Here is a 25,727-nt window from a genome sequence, read left to right on the forward strand (position 1 = left end):
CCTCTAGTCTTAGAAAACTTACTCCATGTTTTAAAATCATATAATCCAGGCAGCAAAATCTCATTGTGCACATCATATATCCTATTTGCAGTGAATCAGTAATACCTGGCATACATTATTTGTGTGTGTGTGTGTGTGTGTGTTAGTCGCTCAGTCATGTCCAACTCTTTGCAGCCCCATGGTCTGTCCTTGGGAGTCTCCAGGCAAGAATATCCCCAACTCAGGGATCGAACCTGGGTCTCCTGCATTGCAAGCAGATTCTTTACCATCTGCACTGTGGGTAAATTGCTTTAGGAGTACAGGAAGCTACAATCTAATTTATGTCTAAGATACAAGGAACTTTAGAAAGTACCACTTAAATATTCTGGTTCCAAATACCTTGCAATGCACAGGAAGTCACTATAGACATGTATGGAATGTCACATATTGTCATTTCACTGTCACATGTGACTCACCCATACTGAACAGTGCATGGCCTAAAATACAGTTCTTCAGAACTCTGCCACTTCAAATGAAATCACAGAACAGAATTTCCTATGTACTGGACTTGATGAATGTACATAACAGGAGAGAGAATAGGATCCTGGGATGCCCAAGGGATCCTGGCAAGATGGCAAAATGCCTTCCAGATCTTTCTGGACACTTTGAGGCCCTGGGCCCTTACCAGGAACTCTCTGTGCCTGAACACTGGACACTGGCAAAAACTGTTGCTGGCTCACCTCTTCCAGTGGCAAGAGGCAAGGAGAACACATTAGAATTAGCAAAACCTATCTTGGAAGTTAGTCGCTTGCTAACCTAGAATATTTCAGGAGAAATTTTCATTATTTCTCAAACGTGATGTGACCATCTAAGGACACAGTCCTACTGCTAATGATCAGAAACAAGTCTTTACTGAGAATGAGTGATGTCTCCTTCTCACATGTTGTTTTGCTTCATTCCCCAGCTCTAAAAGGGAGATGGTGACCCCAGTTTTACAGAGAATGAAACAGACTCACAGAGGTTAAAACAACCTGCCCAAACGCACAGTTAGGAGGGAGAGAGCCAAGCTTCACTTCCAGGCTATCTAACAGCAGATTGAGTCTCTTCTGTTTGACTCCCATTGAAGCCATTTCTTCCTCTGCCAAGATATCACTTAGAATCGTTCCTCATTTTCTAGTGCTGCTGGCACCATGGCTATACAAGATGCTTATCTATCTTGATTAATTTTCTTTCGGTTCCTTTGATGTGGATTCAAACTTTAAATCTGTGAAACCTAGAGTAAGCATCTTTGCTCCCTTCCTTGATTGGGTTTGTAGCACATACCGCTAGATCCTCATCTACTTTCTTCTACAAAAATGTAACCCTTCCAGGAAGTAAGTTAAACCATGTGGAAATTGATCATTGTACTTTTGAAATGAGTCATCTAAGCCCTACCTTACACAACTCTTAAGAGAAAGAGCCATTTTCTTCCAGCATCAGATAAAAAAAAAAAACTTAAAAAAAAAAAAAAATACCATAATGTGAGCTTGGCTGGAGCTGCCCCATGTATCAGCCTCTAAACTCTTCTTAGAATCCAAAACTCCGAGGCCCAAGTTATTACGTTCAGTAACTTCTGATGAAGATAAATAATTTTGCCAATTCTCCTAAATTGTGCCAAGTCGGCAACTGTTTATCCTCACCTTATATGGGCCACCTTTGATAAGTATTCAAATATCTAAAATTGATGCCTTCTTGGTTTTTTCACAGTACTAAACATCGAATAAGCATTAAAGCAAGACAATCTTTCCATGGGAACTTTCAACAAGTCTTATTTTGACATTAAAAAATAAAATCCATATAAACACAAGATGAAAACATAATCTCTTTGTGTTTTCTTCTGTTAAGATAGAAGGCTTCCTGAACACAAATCAAGCCAATCTAAAAGCCAACTAACTTGGTCCAGCTCAGACTGTGTTCATCGAGCCAGCCCATCTGTATGGAAGCTATTGTCTATTTGGCCTTTGTTTGCTTTGTATTAATGCCGCACACTTAGTGGGGTGGTTTTCATCTGTCTTCACGTAGCAGGGAGAACACTGACACAATCTCACTCTGTTGGCAGTGTTGCTGCCCAAATCCCAAATGTCCCCCCAAAGTTTTTACAAGACTTTCCCAGTCAGTGATGAATGCGGCAAGCCCAGGACAGGCAGGAGAAACTGGTAAGAATTTGGAGTCAGAATTAAGGGCTGGAAAAGAAGATCCTAGAAATAGATAAGAGATGAGGGTTAGGCAAGTAGTAGAGAAAACCAGACATGATGTAAGCATACCTAGATTCTGCTATTTAAGTGAAGAAATAGGAAGGCCTAATGATATTCTCATGGAAGGGCCGGTTGGCTGAGCCGAAGGGCTGGGTGACAGCCTCCAACCTGCAGCCCTGCTGTTCTTGCTAGGAGGAGCCTAGCAGCAGGTTTCCTCCACAGTCCTTCTCCCCACCTCTCTTTCTCATCCACTTCCCATCCATAATTCACAGTTATAAGAAGAGGCTCCATTCAGATAATACTTATTTCTCTTTTTACAGAACTAAACAAAGAGTGGTTGATTACTTAAGCATACTCTCTGGGGCTGCTTATTTTAACACACTCTCCAGGGAGGAGATTAGTTCTAGATGAGGGCAAGAAGGGTCATCCCTTTAACAATTCCCTTTGTGTTCCTTCCCTTAAGAGATTGCTCAGTGCCTCAACTAATGGATACTTACAGACTGGGAAAGAAAAAGGACTTACTATAAAACTAAGAATACAAATCAGACTATTCCCTACTCTATTTGCCTTACCCATCTCAATTTCTTCCTATTTTATATAAGGAGAGCAAGACATATTTCTGAATTTGAGAGATGATTGAAATTGAATTATATTCTTATCTCTTTTACATTTATCAGATAATTTCTCATAGCCATAGCCATATTAATATAATCATTTACCCTTGGACTCCAACCAAAAAAAAAGGTATCATAGATCCATAGATGATGCCAATAGTTCTGATCCAAAGTCTGGTTAAATAACCTGGTTTTCCATTTGAAGCTCTCTCAGCAAACTTGAAGAATCCTTTTTGATGAATGCTACCCAAAGTCCTAACTAGCATCTGAAATTTTCTCAATGTCACTTGCTATACCTAAATGACTATTGCTAGTTTTATTTAAACAAACTGAAAGTGCTCAGAACCATTAGGTAAAATAAAATAATTTACAGGGCTGTGCAATCACTGTTTGTTTTCGTTTTTAAATAATTTGAATTCTGTAGTTGATACACATGAAAAAACAAGAAATTAACAAATACACATCTTTTTAAAAAAATTCCTAAAAAATCTACTCAGTCAGTTGCTATATAATCAGAGAATGATAGGAAAAAAACAAACAAACAGAAACTTGAAAATTGGAAAATACCCTAAAAATTCTTACAAAAAATGAGTCAGCCTCACCCAGAATGAATCTCTCAAACTCTTCATCTTAGTATAACAGGCCTGGAGTCATATCAAAGGCACTGGTAACAATTTTTTTTTTTTTTATGAAACTAAAATTCATCAAGGGACCATTTGGCAATCCATGGGAACCATTTAAAAATAACACATACCATAAGAAATATTTATAGCCTTTGCTCTATTAATGATTTTAAACATATGTGGCAATAACCAAACACCAAACTCAAGTGTGGCAGCTCCACATGTGTTTCTATCAAACTCAGCTTTGTGAAGTAGACTCTGGATCATATATGACTTGAGCAGAAGAACAGAAACAGGTACAGAGTTATCTGCTTAAGTCAAATCTATGTAATAAAAATCAACAATTCATAGTGTTGTGGTAACTTCTGAACTTATTTGAGAATATGAATCTTCTCCTGGGGGGTAAAAAATGAGCCTTCATAAGCACTGTTGCACATGATTCTGAGGGCTATGAATTCCTGAAGTTAATTTATAAAATTCATGCTAAGAACCCCTGATGCTAATGCAAACTTCTAATGGAAAGAAACAGGTTAAGTAAGTATTTAGATAGTATTTCATAACAGCCTTTGTAAAGTGTGAAACCCATCAGCCCAGAACCAACTGAGGGCTTGGTGGCTCCTCTACTGAACTAGGATTCCAAGAGAGCTTCAGGAGGTCATGACTGAATGGGCCCTAAGACTGGGAGAGTGGCCTGGGTTGCTGGTGATGATAAAAGGAAGGGGATATTTTTCAGGTGCCCAGAAAACTGGATGACTTGGAAGCTGCGAGCAGGCACTGGACACTGTCCATTGAGCAGTGACAATAGGGTGATGGTCATTTTCTCTTCACCTCTCAACTTTCCCCAGGTCTCTTAGAAATAGGTGGCTTAGAAGCAAACTATTATATGTAGGGTAGATAAACAACAAGGTCCTACTGTATAGCACTGGGAACTATATTCAATATCCTGTGATAAACCATAATGGAAAAGAACATGAGAAAGCATATCCACGTGTATAATTGAATCACTTTGCTGTGCAGCAGAAATTAACACAACATTGTACATCAATTTATTTATATTTCAATAAAATAAAAAATAAATAAATAGGTGGCTTACAGTTGATTTCTTGGAACCTGGATAGATGTGGGGCTGGCTTTTTCCAGTTACCGATTTGAGAAAGAAGGCAGGAGTAAAACCCCAACAGTGAGAAAGAGAAGGTTTGTGACACCGGAATTTTCATTGTTAAGTACCTCTTCCATTAATATACTTGGAGTGGATTCTGTCCTCTGCGATAGGAAAGAAGAAATAAAAGAACCCAACATCATCTCTTCCACAGATAACCAGACCAGAAATTTCACAAAAGGAAGAAGCTACAACCAACAAGAGTATTTCTCAGAGTGGGTCTGGCCATAGCACATAATGGATGCGATGGCAATGTAACCTCTAGCAATGTGGCAGGCGTCAAGAAGGAACAGACACCCCTCTAACTTCTAGGACAGGGCGTGCACAAAGTAGGTGCTTTATAGACACAGCTGGAAGGAAGAGATGGAAGGAGGAAGTTAGGAGGAAAGGGAGGGGTGAAGAGAGTGAGAAATGTATGAAGTAATAAAGTAAAATACACAGGGAATGAGATCAGAGGGCGTATTTGTTCACTAGCGCCACCATAACAAAATAACACAGTCCAGGTGGTTTAAACAACAGAAATTTATTTCCTCACAATTCTGGTGGGCTTCCCTGGTGGCTCAGAGGGTAAAGAATCTGCCTGCACTGCAGAGGACCGAGGTTTGATCCCTGGGTTGGGAAGATCTTCTAGAGAAGGGAATGGCAACTCACTCCAGTATTCTTACCTGAAGAATCCCATGGTCAGAGGAGCCTGGCGGGCTACAGTCTATGGGGTGGAAAAGAGTCGGACACAACTGAGTAATTAACACTTTCACAGTTCTGGAGGATGGAAGTCCAAGATGAAGGTGTTATCAGGTTTAGGTTTTTCTGAGGCCTCTCTCTTCCACTTGTCTTCTCACTTTGTCCTCACATGGCCTTTTTTCTGTGAGTGTGCCCCCAACCCAGGGCCTCCCCATGTCCAAATTTCCTCTTCTCTTAAGGGTAGCAGTCCGACTGGATGAGGTCCCACACTAACTGCCTCATTTTAACTTAGTCATCTCTTTAGAGGCCCTATCTTCAAATACAGTCACAAGCTGAGGTACTCCGGGCTAGAACTCCAACATAAGACGTGGAGGAGACATAATTCAGCCCATAACAGAGGAAAGTATCTGTCTCTCTGCACTCTGGCTGCACCTCTCCTCCCCCTGAGACTCAGAATCTTGACTGGGAGAAGAGGTTTCCGGAGACGAGGCACAGAGAACCCAGGACCTCAGGTGACACAGCACTGATGCCGTGGAGGCTCTCCAGCTCTCCCTGCAGGGTCCCTACTGACTCATCAGACAGTCACAACCACAAGGAATGGCCACGGACAAACACAAAGAACAGAGGACCAACCTCACAAGTTGCCCAGGAATTTTTTTTTTTCCTAACACAAAAGGCCGTAGGTGGGAGGGTTAAACAGTTTACTGGTGACTTGAGAATCTCACTATCTCTGGGAGAGTCTTCATTCCCCAACCAGAGAAGGAATCAAAATGAGGCAACTCTCATCTCTATTCAAGGGTAAACTGAGGAAATTTGTCAAAACTGTGATCATGTAATTATCTAGACACACTGGGAAACAAACAAAGCTTCTCACACTGCTAGTTGGAGCTTGGCTGATGCCATTCTGAAGGTAATGGGAATTATCAGGCCTTTAAAAACTTCTGCTCTTCTCCTAGAGTTCTTATAGAATATCTGCTTTCATTATGCTTATCTAAATGAAGACATCTCAAAGGAAATCCCCTGTCTTGTGGATTTCAGGGCTTCCTCCTTGGGGTTGCACTCTGGCACAGTATGCAGTGGATCACAGTCATGAGCTGCAGTGATGACCCCACCACACTGATCGTACGTGCAAGTGTTGCTAGTCCCTTAACCTTTCTGAGCTTTCATTTCCACATCCATAATTGTGAGCAGTCAATAACCTCAGTAACCTCAGCCCTGGAGCTGCCACGCCTTTAAAGCAAGCAGTAAAAATCTCCCAAAATGAAGTCATATAGTATAGAATTCAGTAGTTCCCAAACACACCCACTTTTTCATAATTATTTACTCCCTCTGTGGAAATCTGTGACCCTTTGGTACGGTATTTATTTTAAAACTTGCTCACCTCATCTTGTGAGAGACTAATTGAGGTTATTACCATGACTAAAGGGTTACTTATATCTTAGAAGTTTCAGGCTAAAAACAGGAAATGTTGTTCTTGATAGTCAACCAGAGGCCGCTGTTCTGCTGCCTCTATTTCTTTCTCCGTTTCCCTTCAAACTTTGTAAAAACTTGTTTTACTAAGACAGTTATAAAGTGAAAGTGACGTCGCTCAGTCGTGTCCGGCTCTTTGCGACCCCATGGACTGTAGCCCACCAGGCTCCTCTGTCCGTGGGATTTTCCAGGCAAGAGTACTGGAGTGCGTTGCCATTTCCTTCTCCAAGGGATCGTCCCGACCCAGGGATCGAACTCATGTCTCCTGCATTGCAGGCAGACGCTTTACCGTCTGAGTCACCAGTGGTAACCGTAATAATAATTAACGCATTTCTGGAACTTTACTGGTCTTCGACCTCTTGCAATGCTATTCTTTTCTGGATGAAGTTTCACTGTCATGAAAAAGATTTTTAAAATAATCAATTTACTTTTTACATCAATATCCAAATTGTGAATTAAAGAAGGAAAATCATTCTATGTTACAGGAAAAAACATTTATAAAATTTCACATCCACTCATGATTTTAAAAAGAATTATAAAAAAAAAAAAGAATTATAAACTATGAGCAAACAAGAAAAAGATAATCTTATTAATCTGGCACAGAGGATTACAAAAGAACCTACAGCTAACATCATAATTAATGATGAAATACTTAAATGCTTTTCTTCTTAAATTGAGTTCATAATAATGCACTGGAGTCCATAATTAACATCAAAGATCAAAAATATAAATTAATAAAAGGCACAAATAATGGAAAGTAAGAAGTAAAATGATCAAAATCGTAAGATAGTATGGTAGAATATATAGAATATTTAGAAACAAACTAAAACTTAAAATTGCATAAAATTATTATGTACCGAGTAATATATCTAACAACATATTTGTAACAACATTTGGCTTAATACAAAGTATTCACTGTCAAATCAAACTCATACATATCATAACTTCTGTTCTTTAGTAAGCTTTGCTAATAATAGAAAGGGCTTCCCTGGTGACTCAAGTCAGTAAAGAATCTGACTGCAATGCAGCAGACCTGGGTTCGATCCCTGAGATGGGAAAATCCCCTGAAGCAGGGCATGGCAACCCACTCCAGTATTCTTGCCCAGAGAGTCCCCACCAGGCTCCAGTCCATGGGGTCGCAAAGAACAGGACAGCACTGAGTGACGAAGCACACACAATAATATCAAAGGGCTTCCCAGGCGGTGCTAATGGCAAAGAATCCACCTGCCAAAGTAGGAGATGCAAGAGACCCAGGTTTGATCCCTGGGTCAAGAGCCTACTGGCAATCAAGAGGCACCAGCAAAGCTGGAAAAGGCCTGAAGTATTCTATATGGCTCCCCAAGTCCTTCCTTCCTGTATCAAACAGGATTTTTAGGTCCTAAATAATAGATGAAATTTCTAATGAGATTTGTAGGTCACTTCATACAGTGGGAATATTTTACATGATGTTTCACCAAGTCATGAAACATCTCATTTTATAACCTGGGTAGTTTTATAGTTTCATTGACATTCTCCAAGGAGCCATGTCTTATAAATCCATAAACTGTAAGTTTGTTTACAAGTAACACTAAATCAGAGACATCCTGCTCTAATCATTCCATAAATAAGGACTCCTTTTCTAGCAATTGTCATTACTCTATTTGTCTGGAGGTCTAGTTACTATGTTCATAAGAATAGACCAAGTCAATAATCAGAGGGAAGTCTGCTTTAAATCCTTCCTTCCTAGATCTCTAATCAGAAAACTATAAAATAATGAGAGACATCAAATAAACAGAGAGATCCATTATTTTATGGATAGAATTAAACAAAACTCATCAATCATTTTAATTGAATTAATAGGTTTACTGTCATGTTAATAAAATTCCCAACAGATTTTTGTCTGCAAAACTTGACAAGCAGATCCTAAAATGTATATGGAAATACAATAACCAAAAATAGCCAAGTTATTCTTGAAGAATAGGGTAGGTGGTTTGCTCTACCATATGTCAAAGACTTCCCTGGTGGCTCAGATGGTAAAGTGTCTGCCTACAATGCGGGAGACCTGGGTTCGATCCCTGGGTTGGGAAGATCTCCTGGAGAAGGAAATAGCAACCCACTCCAGTATTCTTGCCTGGAAAATCCCATGAACAGAGGATCCTGGCAGGCTACAGTCCATGGGGTCACCAAGAGTCGGACACGACTGAGTGACTTCACTTTCACAGTTAGTAAGACTATGGGCTCTTGGCCAAAACTAGGTGCAGAATAGAACACAATATCTAAAAATAGCAGTTACATATTTGTCGATACTTGATTTATATTAAAGATGTTATGTAGAGTACTGGGGGAATGACCATCTTTTTAATAACTGCTGGGTAAATTTGATATCTATTGTTGTTGTTTATTCACTAAGTTGTGTCTGAGTATTTGCAACCCCACGGAGGTTAGGCTTCCCTGTTCTTCACCATCTCTAAGAGTTTGCTCAAACTCATGTCCATTGAGTTGGTGATGCCATCCAACCATCTCATCCTCTGACATCCCCTTCTTCTCCTGCCTTCAATCTTTCCCAGCATCAGGGTCTTTTCCAATGAATCAGCTCTTAATATCAGGTGGCCAAAGTATTGGAACTTCAGCTTCAGCATCAATCTTTCCAATGAATATTCAGGTTTGATTTCCTTTACGACTGACTGGTTTGGATACTCACTCACTTTGATGGAAGGGGTCAAAATTTCTATTTTTAATTACGACCCCGTACTCAAATCCCAAAAATTAGCTTCATGTGGAATAAATAGGAAAATTTGTAGATGTGAATAAAGTTTCAAACCATTATTATAAGAAAATATCTTTACAACTTTGGAATAGACAAATATTTCTGAAATAAGACACAGTTTTTAAAAGAAAATAACACAATTATACTAAATTTTAGAACTTCTCTTCCTGGAAAGTCAGCATAAAGAGACTAAAAATGCAAACTACAGAGTGAGAAGTGATGTGTTAATTCAATAACTGACAAACATCATGTATTCAGAATATATAAATATTTCAATATGAAAAACACAGTCCTTAAGAAAAATGAAGAAGAGATTTCAATGGGCCCTTCAAAAAAAAAAGAAATCCAAATGGGTAATAAATACATGAAAAGATGCTCAAAGAAAAGCAAATAATAATCACTTTCAATAAAAACCTTCCTAAATGGCTAAAAACAAAAAGACTATCAATGCCCAATTTTGGCAATGACATGGAGCAACAGGAATGGGCTCTTTCGGCAGGTGGAAGTGTATGTACATTGGCACAATTATTTTGAAAAACTGAAGTTTCAGCTATTAATTTAAAAATCATTAAAATAGAAAATAATATTTTGAAATAGCAGGAAACATAAGAGACACGGGTTCAGTTCCTCAGTCAGGAAGATCCATCCCCTGGAGGAGGAAATGGCAGATCACTTCAGTATGATTGTCTGGAGAATTCTGGGGACAGAAGAGTCTGGCAGGCTACAGTCCATGGGGTCACAAACAGTCAGACATGACTGAAGAGACTTAGCACCCATGCTGTTAACCACAGGGATAATTCCAAGACCCCCAATAGATGTCTGAAACCACAGACAGTACCAAATTCTATGTATACATATGCAGTGCTTTTTTCTACATCCTCAGACTGGTAGCGTATACAGTGAGGATAGGCTCGACAAAGGGATGATTCACACCCAGGAAGGATGCAGCAGGACTGAGAAAGATTTCATCATGCTACTCAGGATGGTGTGCAATTTAAAACTTATGAATTGTTTATTTTTGGAATTTTCCATTTAATATTTTTGGACCACAGTTGACTGCGTAACTGAAACCGCAGAAAACAAAACCAAGGATAAGGAGGGACTACTGTATTGTATCTTCAAGATGTTAGAAGAAGAGATGGGTCATTTGGTTTTGGTATTCAGTACGATGTGAAATATGAGAGTCATTGTATTGCAAATCATGTGGTTACATTTTAATGGTACATTCTGTGTATTAGACCAGAAAGCTGAGATCCTGCCTTTTTCACATATTTTGTTCAATTTCTATTTCTTGAGAACACTCAGAGCAAGCCTAATGTCTCTTTTACAACACAATCCTTCAGAAATTAGAAATGTCCCTGGAGTGTTCTTTGCCCTGAATGGCTCTTTCGCCTATTTTTGTTTCCTTCACCAATTTGATCACTACCCTATGAATGCATTCTGACTTGGTTCATGTCTCTTGAATTGCTGGGGTCCAGAATTAAACACAGTTTCCCCGGTGGCTCAACAGTAAGAATCCGCCTGCAATGCAGGAGCCATAGAAGACACAGGTTCAATCCCTGGGTCAGGAAGATGCCCTGGAGGAGGGCATGGCAACCGACTCCAGTATTCTTGCCTGGAGAATACCATGGACAGAGAAGCCTAGCGGGCTACAGTACATGAGGTCACAAAGAGTCAGACATGACCGAAGTGACTTAGCATGCACACACGCTGAATTAAACACTTCATTGTGTGTATGTTTTGACAAAGCAGATTCAAGCGATACAGAGACTTGTTTTTTATTGGATACTAGAGTCCCTTGGACTGCAAGGAGATCAAACCAGTCAATCCTAAAGGAAATAAGTCCTGAATATTCATCGGAAGGACTGATGTTGAAGCTGAAGCTCCAATACTTTGGCCACATGATGTGAAGAACTGACTCATTGGAAAAGACCCTGATGCTGGGAAAGACTGAAGGCAGGAGGAAAAGGGGACGACAGAGGATGAGATGGTTGAATGGCATCACCGACTCGATGGATATTAGTCTGAGCAAGCTCCGGGAGTTAGTGATGGACAGGGAGGCCTGGTGTGATGGACAGGGAGGCCTGGCATGCTGCAGTCCATGGGGTCACAGTCAGACATGACTGAGCAACTGAATTGAACTGATATTTCCCATTGACTTTCTGATGGTCACTTAAAACTTTTATACTTTTGAATATACACTGCTTCCTATGAACTAAAGCTTTTAAGTCTTTCCTATACATATTATTACAAAGCTACTCTCTCTAGTGCATTTTAAACCATTTGCAGTCATTTATATTTATCAAATCTTAAATGCATTTGTTAAACAGCACAACACTCCAATATTCCTTCAGTATTCTATTTTTGCCATAGAAAATATTCATCAACTGACAAAACAGCATAGTATGACCTCTGTTTGCTTGCAGATGAGGTGAGGGGAGGGGAGTTTGTTGTATGTGTGTATAGATATGGATATAAATAGATAGAGATAGGCATAGACAAAGACATTGATATATATTACTACAAAGATATATGGCAAGTTTTAACTAAAGTCATTCTGAGCTGGTAGGATTATGGGTGATTTATATTTTCTGATGTTTGATTTTGAACTTCTTTTGTAATGTGTATCTAGTAAGATCAAATACTCAAAATTAATGACACCTTGTATTCTTAAAGGGAGAGAAGGCAAGTCACACTGGGACAGGTTAGCCTCAGATAGGATTTGTGTTACAAATGCTTGAGATGAATCTTAAAAATAAATAGAAAGTTTATTTGCTCACTTGCCTGCTGTTTTCCACCTGTTATGCAGTCTGGTTCTGGGTGTTAGGGACCCCTACATTACAAGACTCTTGAGCAAGATGATTGGATCTGCATAGAACGTAAGGGAAATGAAGAGAGTAGATTTAAGCAGTATTTCCCAAACTAGAACACTAGTATTTACTAAAGAATACCCTTAAATATTCATTTAGTTCAGTTCAGTCGCTCAGTCATGTCCGACTCTTTGCGACCCCATAAATTGCAGCACGCCAGGCCTCCCTGTCCATCACCAACTCCCGGAGTTTACCCAAACCCATGCCCATCAAGTCAGTGATGCCATCCAACCATCTCATCCTCTGTCTTCCCCTTCTCCTCCTGCCCCCAATCCTTCTCAGCATTAGGGTCTTTTCCAATGAGTCAACTCTTCGCATGAGGTGGCCAAAGTATTGCAGTTTCAGCTTCATCATCAGTCTTTCCAATGAACACCCAGGACTGATTTCCTTTAGGATGGACTGGCTGGATCTCCTTGCAGTCCAAGGGACTCTCAAGAGTCTTTTCCAACACCACAGTTCAAAAGCATCAATTCTTCGGCGCTCAGCTTTCTTCACTGTCCAACTCTCACATCCATACATGACCAGTGGAAAAACCATAGCCTTAACTAGATGGACCTTTGTTGGCAAAGTAATGTCTCTGCTTTTCAATATGCTGTCTAGGTTGGTCATAACCTTCCTTCCAAGGAGTAAAGCGTCTTTTAATTTCATGGCTGCAATCAGCATCTGCAGTGATTTTGGGGCCCCAAAAATAAAGTCTGACACTGTTTCCACTGTTTCCCCATCTATTTGCCATGAAGTGATGGGATCAGATGCCATGATCTTAGTTTTCTGAATGTTGAGCTTTAAGCCAACTTTTTCACTCTCCTTTTTCACTTTCATCAAGAGGCTCTTTAGTTCTTCTTCACTTTCTGCCATAAGGGTGGTGTCATCTGCATATCTGAGGTTATTGATATTTCTCCCGGCAATCTTGATCCCAACTTGTGCTTCCTCCAGCCCAGCGTTTCTCATGATGTACTCTGCATATAAGTTAAATAAGCAGGGTGACAATATACAGCCTTGACGTACTCTTTTTCCTATTTGGAACCAGTCTCTTGTACCATGTCCAGTTGTAACTGTTGCTTCCTGACCCGCACACAGGTTTTTCAAGAGACAGGTCAGATGGTCTGGTATTCCCATCTCTTTCAGAATATTCATTAGTATCAATGTTCTCATTAATATTTATATAATTGGTGAACCAGAGGGATTATTTATCAAATAAACCTTAGAAATGCCATATTTTGCATTACACTTTTGAATATATGAAATACACACAAATATATTAAAGACCTGAGAGCCTTTCCATAAAGAAACATGTTAACTTTTCTTAATACATCATTTTCCAAACTGGTTTGATCTTGTGGAAAGCCTGTAAGCACGCTAGCATTCCATGCACTCGAATTGGAAAATACAGCATTAGAGAAATACTGAAAGGGAAAAGCAACAAAGCACGGTATTTGGTTACCTAAGGAGGGAGGGAGATGAGGAGAATTAAAAGATGTTGCTCTGTTTTCAGTCCCCTGACTAGGAAAATGGCACTATATGATCACCAGGTTTAAGAGATTCATTTTAGATGGAAATTATCATGCAAGCTTGCATTATTTAGGTGTCAGGTGTCAGCATACCAACGTTTGAAGATATTCATGTAGTAAGTCTACATACCTACAAAGACATGTCAAAATCAGCAGTAGAAATTCTAATAAGCTATTCACAGAACTTTGCTACTAATCAAAATGCATTGCCTCACAGTGTTCCAGCACAACTGCTAAAGAAGTCACAGTAAATGGTTCTCATAAGTACAGAAGCTGAATTATTTCCATGGGATATTCTTTTTCTAGACACCATAACTAAGGGACTTGGAGCCTCCTTCCCACTGGCATGTGAGATTCTGGGAAATACCTTTAATCTGTATTGCCATTTCTTTGAGTTTTCTGTTATTTAAGAGTTTTATTGCTGTGTCTGTGATAAGATAAACTCTAGAAAGTAAAACAAGATGTGAACGGCTAGGGGCTAAAATCACAGGGCCTGAAGCAAATTCTCAGAAAGAATATTAACATCTAATAACTGTCAGTGTATTTCCCACCTGGGAGAAGCCGGGGGATTTACCAGCTTCTGGCATGCCCAGTCAGACTGAGCTCTGAAAATGTGTAAGTCTACTTCCCTTTTAAAAGAAGAAAGTGACAAAGCAAGGACAGCTTGTTCTCATTCCAGGTATTTTGCTGACCTGATTTGTGAGCTGAAGCAATTCCAGGAATTCACCTTCCTCAATCCCACATCTGCAGAAGGGAAAGAACAGTAACAGCAATGTGTCTTGGCTGTCCACTCCGCAGAGTTGCCAAAAATTACCAGAGCACCATAAGTATGGCGGCTGGAAAAGGCTTTGGGGTTAGGAAAAGGTTTAAATCCCACAACTCCTTTACCAAATTAAAAAATATGAAAGAGAAAAAAAAAGAAGAATGAAATTCTGCCATTTGAAGCAACATGGATGGATTTGGAGGGCATTATGCTAAGTGAAGTAAGCCAGACAGAGAAAGGCAAAGTATGATATTACATGTGACACCTAAAAAACTAGTGAATCACAGATATAGAGAACAAACTATTGGTTACCAGTTGTTGTTGTTTAGTCAGTAAGTCATGTATGACTCTTATGCAACCCTGTGGACTGTAACCAGCCAGACTCCTCTGTCCATGGGATTTCCCAGGCAAGAATACGGGAGTGGGTAACGATTTCCTTCTTCAGGGGCTCTTCCTAACCTGGGGACTGAACCCATGCTTCCTGCATTGCAGGTAGATTCTTTACTGTGGAGCCACCAGGGAACATCTTGGTTACCAGTGGGAAGTATCTATCTTGAAAGTGAATGTCGCTCAGTTGAGTCCAACTCTTTGCGACCCCATGGACTATACAGTCCATGAAATTCTTTAGGCCAGAATACTGGAGTGGGTAGCCTTTCCCTTCTCCAGGGGATCTTCCCAATGCAGGGATTGAACCAAGGTCTCCCGCATTGGAGGCAGATTCTTTACCACCTGAGTCACAAGAACCACTAATCAAAGCATCCAAGCAGGAATGCAAGGTAGAACCTGATCACAGATCAATTTCCCACTTGTACCACCTGAAGCCACCTACTTCCCTAGTAACAAGTTGGAACAAAATTGAAGAAATTACTTCCATTCAAACATATTTATAGTCCCTTGCCCCTGAAGTGAGCTTGCAACTGGCTGCAGCCTGGCCAAGACACCCTCTCTCTGCGCTAGAGTAGGGGAATACCTACCTGTTTTAATAAAATACAGAGGCACCATCCTTCCCGCTTCTACACTACTTTACATCCTCCTAAAAAAAGTTGACTTTTCCAAACATATTTTTCTATGTACAGCATTGCCCAACTTGCAAATGGAAAATAATATTGGACAGTACATTTCAGCTAGTAGGGAAAAGGCAAATATTTATGTTTTAGGTTCAGTTTCCTGGAAAGTAGACTGAGACAAAGTTTTGCATGTGAAATGTTTATTTAAGAGTGCCCTTGGGATCAGTATTTGGGGAGGGAGGGAACGGAAGTAAAAATGGACAAAATAGAAAGTCAAACTATAGTGAAAGCCCAAACAACCCTTGGTCAATGCCATGCGGGAACTCTGGAGATAGAATGGACCTTCTGAGTTGTCCTGAATTTAACCAAGATCACCAGACTTTTACATTCCATTAGACATGGATCATTCTGGAAACAGTTATGATCTTGGGCAAGACAGCTGTCTATAACAAAAGAATCTCTGGAGTGGTTGACACTGTGACGTCTGTCTGCTGACAGCACTCCCAACAAATCCTTCATTACAGGGGATCAGGACTGTGCATGACAACATCCCCTACAAACTTGACAGTGCTTAAATTTGGTATGAGCTAGACTTAGCAGCAGCAGCAGCCCTTTTTAAGTTCATCAGGTCATGATATTATGGGATCACTGCCAGCTCTGGCCACTGTGTCCTCATGATAGAATTGACTGTGCTAAAGTTTCTGAGGGTTTCCCTGGTAGCTCGGTGGTAAAGAATCTGCCTGCCAATGCAAGAGACCAAGAGATGTGGGAGACGTGGGTTGGATCCCTGGATCAGGAATATCCCCTAGAGAAGGAAATGGCAACCCATTCCAGTATTCCTGCCTGGGAAATCCCATGGACAGAGGAGCTTGGCAAGCTACAGTCCATGGGATCACTAACGAGTAGGATACAACTTAGCAGCTAAACAACAACAAAATTTTCTGAAGTACCTATCTTGTGGATATTCCATGAAGTCTATTGAGTTGGAAACAACGTTCATGCATCTGAAAGCATATTATAATGCATCCTTCAGGGATCCTGGTGCTTCCTCGAAGAACAGTGAAGGAGTACATTGAATTTAAGCTGGACATATCGAACAGTTCTCCATAATCCCATGAGTAATGAGCAGCACAAAGGACTGGGCACCACCATTTATAAAAGTGGTTGTAAAAACAGCAGACTCAGCTCACAAATCTAAATCAATAAATGTTACTAATCTTGATCAAAATATACAATTAGTCAAAAATAATTCTCATAAACTAAATAAAGTTAATGCTATTTCGGCAGTTTGCTTTACTTCGTAAACTTTCAAGAGTCAGGATGATACTGTGCAGCTGTTCCATAGCGTTTATAAAGAACAAGGTCTCCTTAGCTATGTTCACATCCCAATTATGAAGAGACAAAGCACATGGTCACAAAAAGTATTAATCATATTATTTATGGGAACTCCTACTTAACCTTCTAACTTGAGACATTTAATAGTAAAGCCATTCTAGTCATCTGAAGTCAGAGTCTGGTTCTGCTCCGTTTGATGTTTAAGAAGGAATAATCCAAGACCAGTGTAGCAAGGTGAGAATGTTTCTGGGGTAAGAATTGGTACAAGTTCCTAATATACTTCCAACTGAGGGACCTTGGGCAATTCAACTTTATTTCCTTCATCTGTAAAGGGAGAGGGTTAAAATTTTAAGTACTCTCTCAGAGTCTTTCTGATCTAAAAGTCTATGATTCTCTTCATCTTTCAGATTAGCTAGTGGTTGAGTGCTCAGAAGCAGATTTAGATTCAGTAACACAAGAAAATAACTGTAATTATTATGTACATTGACTGATAGTAACCGTTACTCTGATTATCATTTCATGACACACACACAATGTATCAAATCATTATGCTGTACACCTGAAAATAATACAATGTTACATGTCAACTATACCTCAAATTTAAAAGATACAATAAGAGTAACTGAAAGATTTCCCTTTAGAGAGGTGAATTATAAAAGTTTCATATGTGAAACATTCAGGATATGATACCCACCCTCTGATCATTTATCAGGAGTAAAGACATTTGCTTTCATTACCAAAGATGGTTAATAAGATACTCTGAAGTTTAGAGACTGTCCTGTGAGTTGAATATCATAATTCTGCATAATGACTAGCTCTAGCTTTTTATCAAAATTATGAAAGAGATGGTTAATGAACCATCTTTTCTTTTTCCTATTACAATAGTCTCATTTCAAAGTGTTAATACTGCTGTAATATATCTCTCTTACAAATGATGTCCCAGAAAATGGAATCACCTAAGTCAACGTTATTCATGTACTTCATTTAAGAATATCTTTAATATACACTATGGAATATTACTCAGCCATTAAAAAAAAAATACATTCGAATCAGTTCTAATGAGATGGATGAAACTGGAGCCTATTATACAGAGTGAAGTAAGCCAGAAAGAAAAACACCAATACAGTATACTAACACATATATATGGTATTTAGTCCATCGGTAAAGATAACCCTGTATGTGAGACATCAAAAGAGACACAGATAAATAGAACAGTATCATGGACTCTATGGGAAAGGGCGAGGGTGGGATGATATGGGAGAATGGCACTGAAGCATGTAAATTATCATATGTGAAATGAATCGCTAGTCCAGGTTTGATGCATCATACAGGGTGCTCGGTGCTGGTGCACCGGGATGACCCAGAGGGATGGGATGGGGAGAGACGTGGGAGAGGGGTTCTGGAAGGGGAAAACATGTACACCCATGGTGGATTCATGTCAATGTATGGCAAAACAAATACAATACTATAAAGTTAAAAAATAGATAAATAAACTAATTTAAAGAAAAAAAACACTTTGAGATATCACTCCACACATTAAAAGAGTTATAAACAAAAATAAAATAAAAAACAAAATCAGACAATAACAAATGCTAGAAACATATGGAGAAAATGGATTCTTCATACTTTGCAGGTGGAAACATAAATTTTGGTGAAGCCACTTTGGACAACAGTTAGGCTTTTTTTCAAACAGTTATACATAGAGTTACTAGTGACTCAGCACTTTTATTGCTAGGTATTGATAAATACTCTAAGGAATTAAAACCTATTTTCACATAAAAGTTGGTGTACAAATATTTAAAGAAGAATTATTTCTAATAAATAAATAATTTACCTTTAAATAAAATTTTCAGAATAGACAGGTCTACAAAAACTGAAAGTAAATTAGTTATTGCCAGCGTCTGGGATAAATGAGAATGAGGAGTGACTGCTAATGGTAATGGGATTTCATCTTAGAGTGATAAAAATGTTCCGCAAACTTTTCAAATATGCTAAAAAACAGTGAATTCACCACTGTTACGGTATATAAATTATATATTAATAATAAAATTTAAAAAAAAGAATATCTTTAAGATGCCCTTTTTATTTTTAGTTTTCTAATGCCTCAGTTTCAGAGTTAGAGGTAGCAAATTTTAGTTTCCTCCTCTGTAAAATGGGGGTGATAATAGTATTGACTTCACCAGTGGTGGTTGTAAGAGTTAAATGAAATCACGAATGTACATTTGGTAAACTAGTACTGTGCACACAGTAGGGACACAATGAGTATTGTCACTGCTGTTGATATCATTCTTGAGGTCTGGACTACAAGAAACCATTGGGACTATAGCTTTCATATCATTCAGGATGGCTGAAGTGATGAGAGTAGTTGAGATTGCCTAGAGAGAGAATATAGCATGGAAAAAAAGCCAAAAAAGAAAATGCCAAAGATTCAGAAGGAAAAAAAAAAAAAAGCAATCTACAATGGGTTAATCAGAGAATGATAAAAAAGGCCAGGGAAGTTTGGCATGAAAGAGGACAAGAGATCTGCTTCTTTCCTATTCATAGATTACCTTAAAATAAATCTGTGCTTTGGCAACTGAACCTCAAAATGACTGGAGGCAACGTCACCATGAAAAAGTAAAAGTACTTATTGAGTTCTCTAGAAATTATGTACTTTGGCTTAACAACATTCTTACAATTTAGAATCCAGGAAGTCAATGTTCTTTCCTCATTATTATATCAGAGAATAGTTTCCTTGGTCCTTAGTTGATCTGAAAAAGACCATGATGAAACAACACATTGACGGAAGAGGGAAATGGCTTAAAGAATTTTCCAACAAACATTGCATAGCCCTCCATCAACCCCAGGGTATTTTGTGTACCAGGAATCTGCTGCAGGAAACTAAATGACTCTGAGTATATGCCATTCTTTATGGCTGAACTAACAGCAAAAAGGAGCAGCCTGCTGACAAGTTTCATATCCAATTCAATGCACTGTATTTTCATTCCTAACTACACTCCATTAGCTCTGACATTTCAAGAGTCGATGGAAAACCAGAAATTACACATTTCGTTTATGGTATTGTCTGCTTTTTCTTCAGGAAAATTAATGACTGTTCAAAAACTTTCATGAGAAATTCATCTTCAAGGGCTGCTCCTCTACCAAGTGACCACACCCTTTTGTAGCCACATACAGAGATGATCCGGCAATCAAGAATGAACACACACACACACACACACACACACACACACAATGGCTCCTCACAGTGCTTGCTTCCAGCTGGTAAACAAAATAATCAAGTCTCAATTTAATTAGATTTTAAAATGGCACTTGGGCTGTGTTATGGCATTTTCTAAAAATAAATAAGCACTCTTATAATTTTACAAATAGTGGATATGACAAGAGAAAAACTAGAGTGGTTCCAATTATCTTACCAGATTGAAAGTGCTGAATCAGAGTTCTAAAGTCGCCCAGCCGTCTATTCCCCATGAATAATTCAGAGGATTATGGCTGTATATTATTCTGATCCAACTATGGTTCAAAATTTAGAGTTGCTCGGCAGGACTTCTATGGACTGTTCTCTTGACTATTTCTGGAATTTGCATCTTTGAGTATACAAATTCCAGAAAGAATGTAAGCAGTGAAATAACAGATTTGCCTCCATTCATGAAAACTTCCAGTTTCATTAGAGAGAATACAACAAAAAATATAGTCTGTGTGAGCTAGGACAGAAAAATCATGCTCTGTTGATATTCATTGTACTAATTTAGAGAATTCATCATTAATAAGAATAGAGATACACATCATCAGTCTAACAATATTATAGCCAGTGAAAAAGAATCTCCTTTCTGAGCTGGCTTGTAATTCAGAGAGGTATTGTAAGAGCCACAGCTGCTTTAGACTACATCTTGAAGTCATAGTGACCAGAAATACTAACTTTGATTTGGAAGTTGCAAATATTTCTCTGGATTCTTATTACCTTGGTCAGAGGTAGTTTTACAGTCCCACATAAAATCCAGAAAAAGAATGGTGGGTAGGGAAAAATTATGAGTGTCATAATTATGAGAACAATCATGAGTGTCAAATACCATACGTAAGCAGTCAGCAAGCGTATCAATTACACCACGACCAATAGAGCTTAAAAACCATTATCATCATCCTCTGGATGGTAGACAGCAAAGTAGGAATTTATCTCCAGAGTTACAACAGTTCATTTGGGCATATCCAGTACACATAACTTTTCACTTAGGAAACATTCTGGGAAGCAGTAAGTGAATTCAGGGAGGACAGAAAATGGGGAGGGGGAGCAATATATTTTGAAATTTGCTTAACCTTTATACAGTCAACAAATGCGACAGCCTGCTATAGACAAGGTGCTGAAGGCAGTGCTTAGAGCATGGTCTCTGCCTTCCAAAAGACGAGAGTGTAGTTAAATTCATATAAATCTACATTTTACATGATCTCTTATTTCACTAGCAGCAAGCTGTTGTCCCTGTGCAGCTTCCTGGAACTATAATTTGAGGACCAATTTATTCCTTTTTAGTACATTTCTGTTCTCTCCCTTTGAATTCTCAGCAATAGTAATCTGGTCAGCAGGAAGGCCAGGACCAAATATTAATGAGATAATTATGATGTTTTCTTACACCAGGCAACCAGATACTTCTGGCAAGGACCAGGCAATATGGAAAACAAGAGGACATGGATAAAAGTACAAAATAATAAGGATAATAAGTCCAAAAGAGTAAGTCTAAAAGGATAAGCCCAAAAATGACTTGGGCTCCCTGATATTCTCATTGAAGAAGCAAAATCTAACAATAAACATCAAAAAGACTAGCATATACCAGTGAGGCGGAGAGAAAAGTGAGGAAAAGTACCTGTAGCAGAGGGACCTAGATTATGAAGCTTTTTTACACATCCTCGTGTAAATACATCTCCCAAAACTAAAGCATATTTTCTAAAATATTTTATTCTTACACATAGCAAAGTCTTTCTTTGCATGTAGGCAAGTTGCAAAATTTAAGTCATGCCACAGTTTAGATGGTACATAGAAAATTTAATTTCTCAATTTTTCTTTACATAATGCCTTTCTCTTGAGCCACATACACTGGCTGGCAGAAAAAGAGACAAAATGCCTGAGCTAATTTAATGCTTAACTAAATCCAATAATTTACATATCTTTCCCTAAAATAACAAGTGTATGCTGGTGAAAGAAGTGTGTGACTTTTTAAAAAATTAATTGATTAATTTTAATTGGATGCTAATTCCTTTACAGTATTGCGGTGGTTTTCACCATATATTGACATGAATCAGCCACGGGTGTACAGGTGTCCCGCCATCCTCAACCAAAAAAAAAAAAAGTGTGTAGCTTACACTTCTTTTGGGGTGAGTTCTCAGAGCTGTTCTGGTGCCCACTGGTACTCAACATGACACCACTTACCCTCTTTTAGTCAGCAGGCAGTGCTGAAGTCAGCACCTGGCTATTGAAGGTCTACTCTTTGCCTAGAGACATTGCTCCCACACAGCATGTGAAATTTCCTCTCATTCTGACTCAACTCTTAGCTTTACAGACCCAAATAGATCTCTTCCTTATTCCTCATGACCCTAAAACCTAGCAGGTCACCTCCTCCAACTTTGACTGTGGGATTGCCTCATCCCACCATCTTCACTCTGTGTGCTTCTTCAGTTCATCCTTCAACAAAAGTTTTCCTGACAACTCTCCATACTGTTAATCAAAAATATTTTCAAAAAAATACATAACAGAGCGGACAGTATCTGGCACTCTAGACGTCAGTATGACAGGAGTCCCTTCTCATAACGGTAAAAACAAAGCCAAACCTAAAGACAAAGTGAAACCTAAAAACTTAGTTTTGGTGCTTAATTTTGGTGATGGACGGGATCTCCAGTTTCCTTTCAAATGAACTAAAGTAATTCAGAAGAGAATTAAAACAAAGGCATAGGGTAGGGAAAGGATGAGATTTTAAAATAATTGCTTTTGCGACACCCCCCAAAAAAATGGAGTTGGGAAAGACAGGTTTGGGTGAGGCAGTGTCTCTGACTGTAACTCTCCCTCTGTGTTCTTCCTCTCGTTTGCCCAATGTCCTTAGTCCTGACTGGAAGTACTGCTCTAAAAGGTCGCAGGGCAGGAATACGTACAAGGCAGCATGCTTGTGCTTCATTCCCCACTCCCCCACAGACCAACTCACTGGCAGGCTGATCATCCCTACAGCCCGCTTCTTTTTCAAGTAGGAGACCAGATTCCTGACGTAGACTTGGCTCCACTGTGGGCATTGCCTCAGTTCCAGGCCCACTGGTGTCTCCTGATAACGAGGAGCACCACATGGCCCCTGGAATTCCCCTGCTTGATGCATTGCTTGACTTGGTCAAGCATGAGTTGATCCAGTTGAAGGCACTGGACAATCTTCAGCTAGGTTAACTTACTCGCAAGGTCATGATCTCTCAGGAGGTCCTAATAACCCTCTGATCTTCCTCTAGGATGTTCACAGATGTTGGGAAGCAGCAGCTTTTTTTAACACTAGAGGCCTGTTTCTACCCTATGGTGGTACCTAGCTCTCAACTCAGTGTCATGACATTCAGCAACTAAAGGCTTGGGGGAGTTTTCCAGACCCAGTGGCACTCCATCTCTTCACTTGGCTAGAATGGTCTCCATCACGCATACTGAGGTCTGCTCCAAAGGCCCAAGCTGGGGAAACTAACTTATCATGGGGAGCATAAGAGGAAATCACCTGAGCTCAATTTTAAAAGATAAAGATGAGTTTGGGGAAATTGGAGGCAAGGGAGAAAAGTGTACCAGGAAAAGATGGAGATACATACATAAGACATTTCCAAGGGAGCTGCAGATGGTCCAGTAGGAATAAATAACAGAAGTTTAGATGAGAATATCAAATTGTATCTAGGTTTGTGAGCAAAGCCTGGGCCATTTAGAGTGTTGACTGTCATGCTCCATATTTAAAACTTGGGGGAGGTATTGAAGGATTGCAAGCAGAGAACAAAACTGGCATTTCAGGAAGATCACTCTAGAAACATATGAAAACATAATTAATTGGATGTGACTTAAAAGACTGTTACAATAAATCCAGTTGATAAATAACAAAGTCATAAGCAAATACAGTAGCAAAGAGACAGAATGCTGAGACAAGATTTGAAAACCATTAAGGTGGCATAACAGAGGTGTTGGTACCTCCTGAAGAAGGGTCATGTGCAATTAGAGGGGAGAAAAATGGCTTGAGGGGGAAAATGCAAGAAGGTGAGAAGTTTTCAGAGAGAAGATTATGATTATTCCCAATTTGTTTTTAATTTATTAAATATGACCAGCACCTGATTAAAACCAGCCTCATTGAGACAGAACTTTCATAGAAAGGAAAGGAAGAAGAGATAAAACATGTTGAAAGGGAGTTAAAACAGGGTAATGTGTTTCAAGAGACACTTGAATCCTCAGTTTTACACTCCTGTTTATTATGAATATCCATCAAATCCTACTTATCTCCCAATCAGAACCTTACAATGTTTTTTAGTCCTCTACAGTTCAACTGGGCATTTTATTCATATAGATTAATATTAGAAGGGGACAGTACCCAAAGAAGCCACATAACAGCAAAGTGTCTTGAACATATCACTCAGTCTCCACCCCAAGTCTTCATAAATGTCTTAACAGAATTGATCTCTAAAGAGTTTGACTTTCAGCAAGAACCAATGTAAAAATGGAATCCATGTGAATTTTTAGTTTGAAAAATGTTATTTAGTGCATAATTGTGTCTTTTAATATATTTACAGACTTTATGTCCAGGATATGGGTTGAGATTATTCATAATTTTGTTCAACGCTTTCTGTATAAAAAGACCTCCTGATACATGCACCTCAGATCAAAGGGACAGGAAAACATTTCTTTTAATAAGCTAATAAATGGTGTATCCTATTTTCAGACAATGGTAACTACATCATCATCTGATTGCCCTCTTGCCTGAGCTACTGAGAATCTGAGTATAAAGTATTAGTCACTCAGTTGTGTCCAACTCTGTATGACCCCATGGACTGTAGCTCACCAGGCTCCTCTGTCCATGGGATTCTCCAGGCAAGAATATTGGAGTGGGTTGCCATTTCCTTCTCCAGGTCTGAGTATAAAATGTAAATATAAATACTACTATTCTCAACATGAGATTTGTTTTATTTTTTCTTCTCTTCTTCATGCCCCCATTCCCCAAATTTACTGTTTTAGATTTGACTTTGATTCACATTACTGGTCTCATCCACCAGTACCATGTTCTTATGATGAACCAGCTTTCACCCTTTTAAAAACTCCTGATCCTATTCTACTAGCAATCCTTGAATCCAGCTTATTAATGAGGGCTTTCTAGAGTTTTCAAGCTATATAAATATTTTGGTGTGATCCTTTTTTCCCTTCCAAAGCAACACCAAATCTCCAGCTGCTGGGAAACAGTGCTTTTCCCTATCATTGGAATCAATGAGTCAAGGCATATGTCTTTAATGGAGGTTTTGGCAAGGGTGATATTAGAGTTATTATTAGATAGAAGTAAACTGAATAGTTTGTTTTCTGTGCTGCACATACAAATCAATGATTTAAATCAAACACTGCAGTTTATAATGTGATAGAAATATTTACACAGGGAAAAAAGCACTAATCAAAGTACAGACAGCATTAGGATAATGTAAGTTTTGCAAATTCCAGAAGCCAACATATTTTACAGATCACAAGAAAAGAAAGAACAAAGAAAACCCAAAGA

The 25,727-nt window shown here is 39.0% G+C and overlaps 1 long non-coding RNA gene across 10 annotated transcripts in view; it reads right to left on the reverse strand.

Annotated features, from left to right (window-relative positions):
* LOC145516377 (uncharacterized) overlaps positions 1 to 25,727 on the reverse strand; it is a 523,613-nt gene that overhangs the window by 243,626 nt on the left and 254,260 nt on the right. Inside the window, exon 3 of one of the 10 annotated variants that reach the window (XR_014061333.1) lies at positions 19,665 to 19,739. The exons of the other annotated variants lie outside the window; for them this stretch is intronic. This is a non-coding gene — a long non-coding RNA (uncharacterized LOC145516377). The remainder of the gene's footprint in view (positions 1 to 19,664; positions 19,740 to 25,727) is intronic. 10 annotated transcript variants of the gene reach the window in all.

Source organism: Giraffa tippelskirchi, chromosome 8, assembly GCF_054371585.1.
Source record: "Giraffa tippelskirchi isolate mGirTip1 chromosome 8, T2T-mGirTip1v1.2.pri, whole genome shotgun sequence".
NCBI classification, from domain to species: Eukaryota; Metazoa; Chordata; class Mammalia; order Artiodactyla; family Giraffidae; genus Giraffa; species Giraffa tippelskirchi.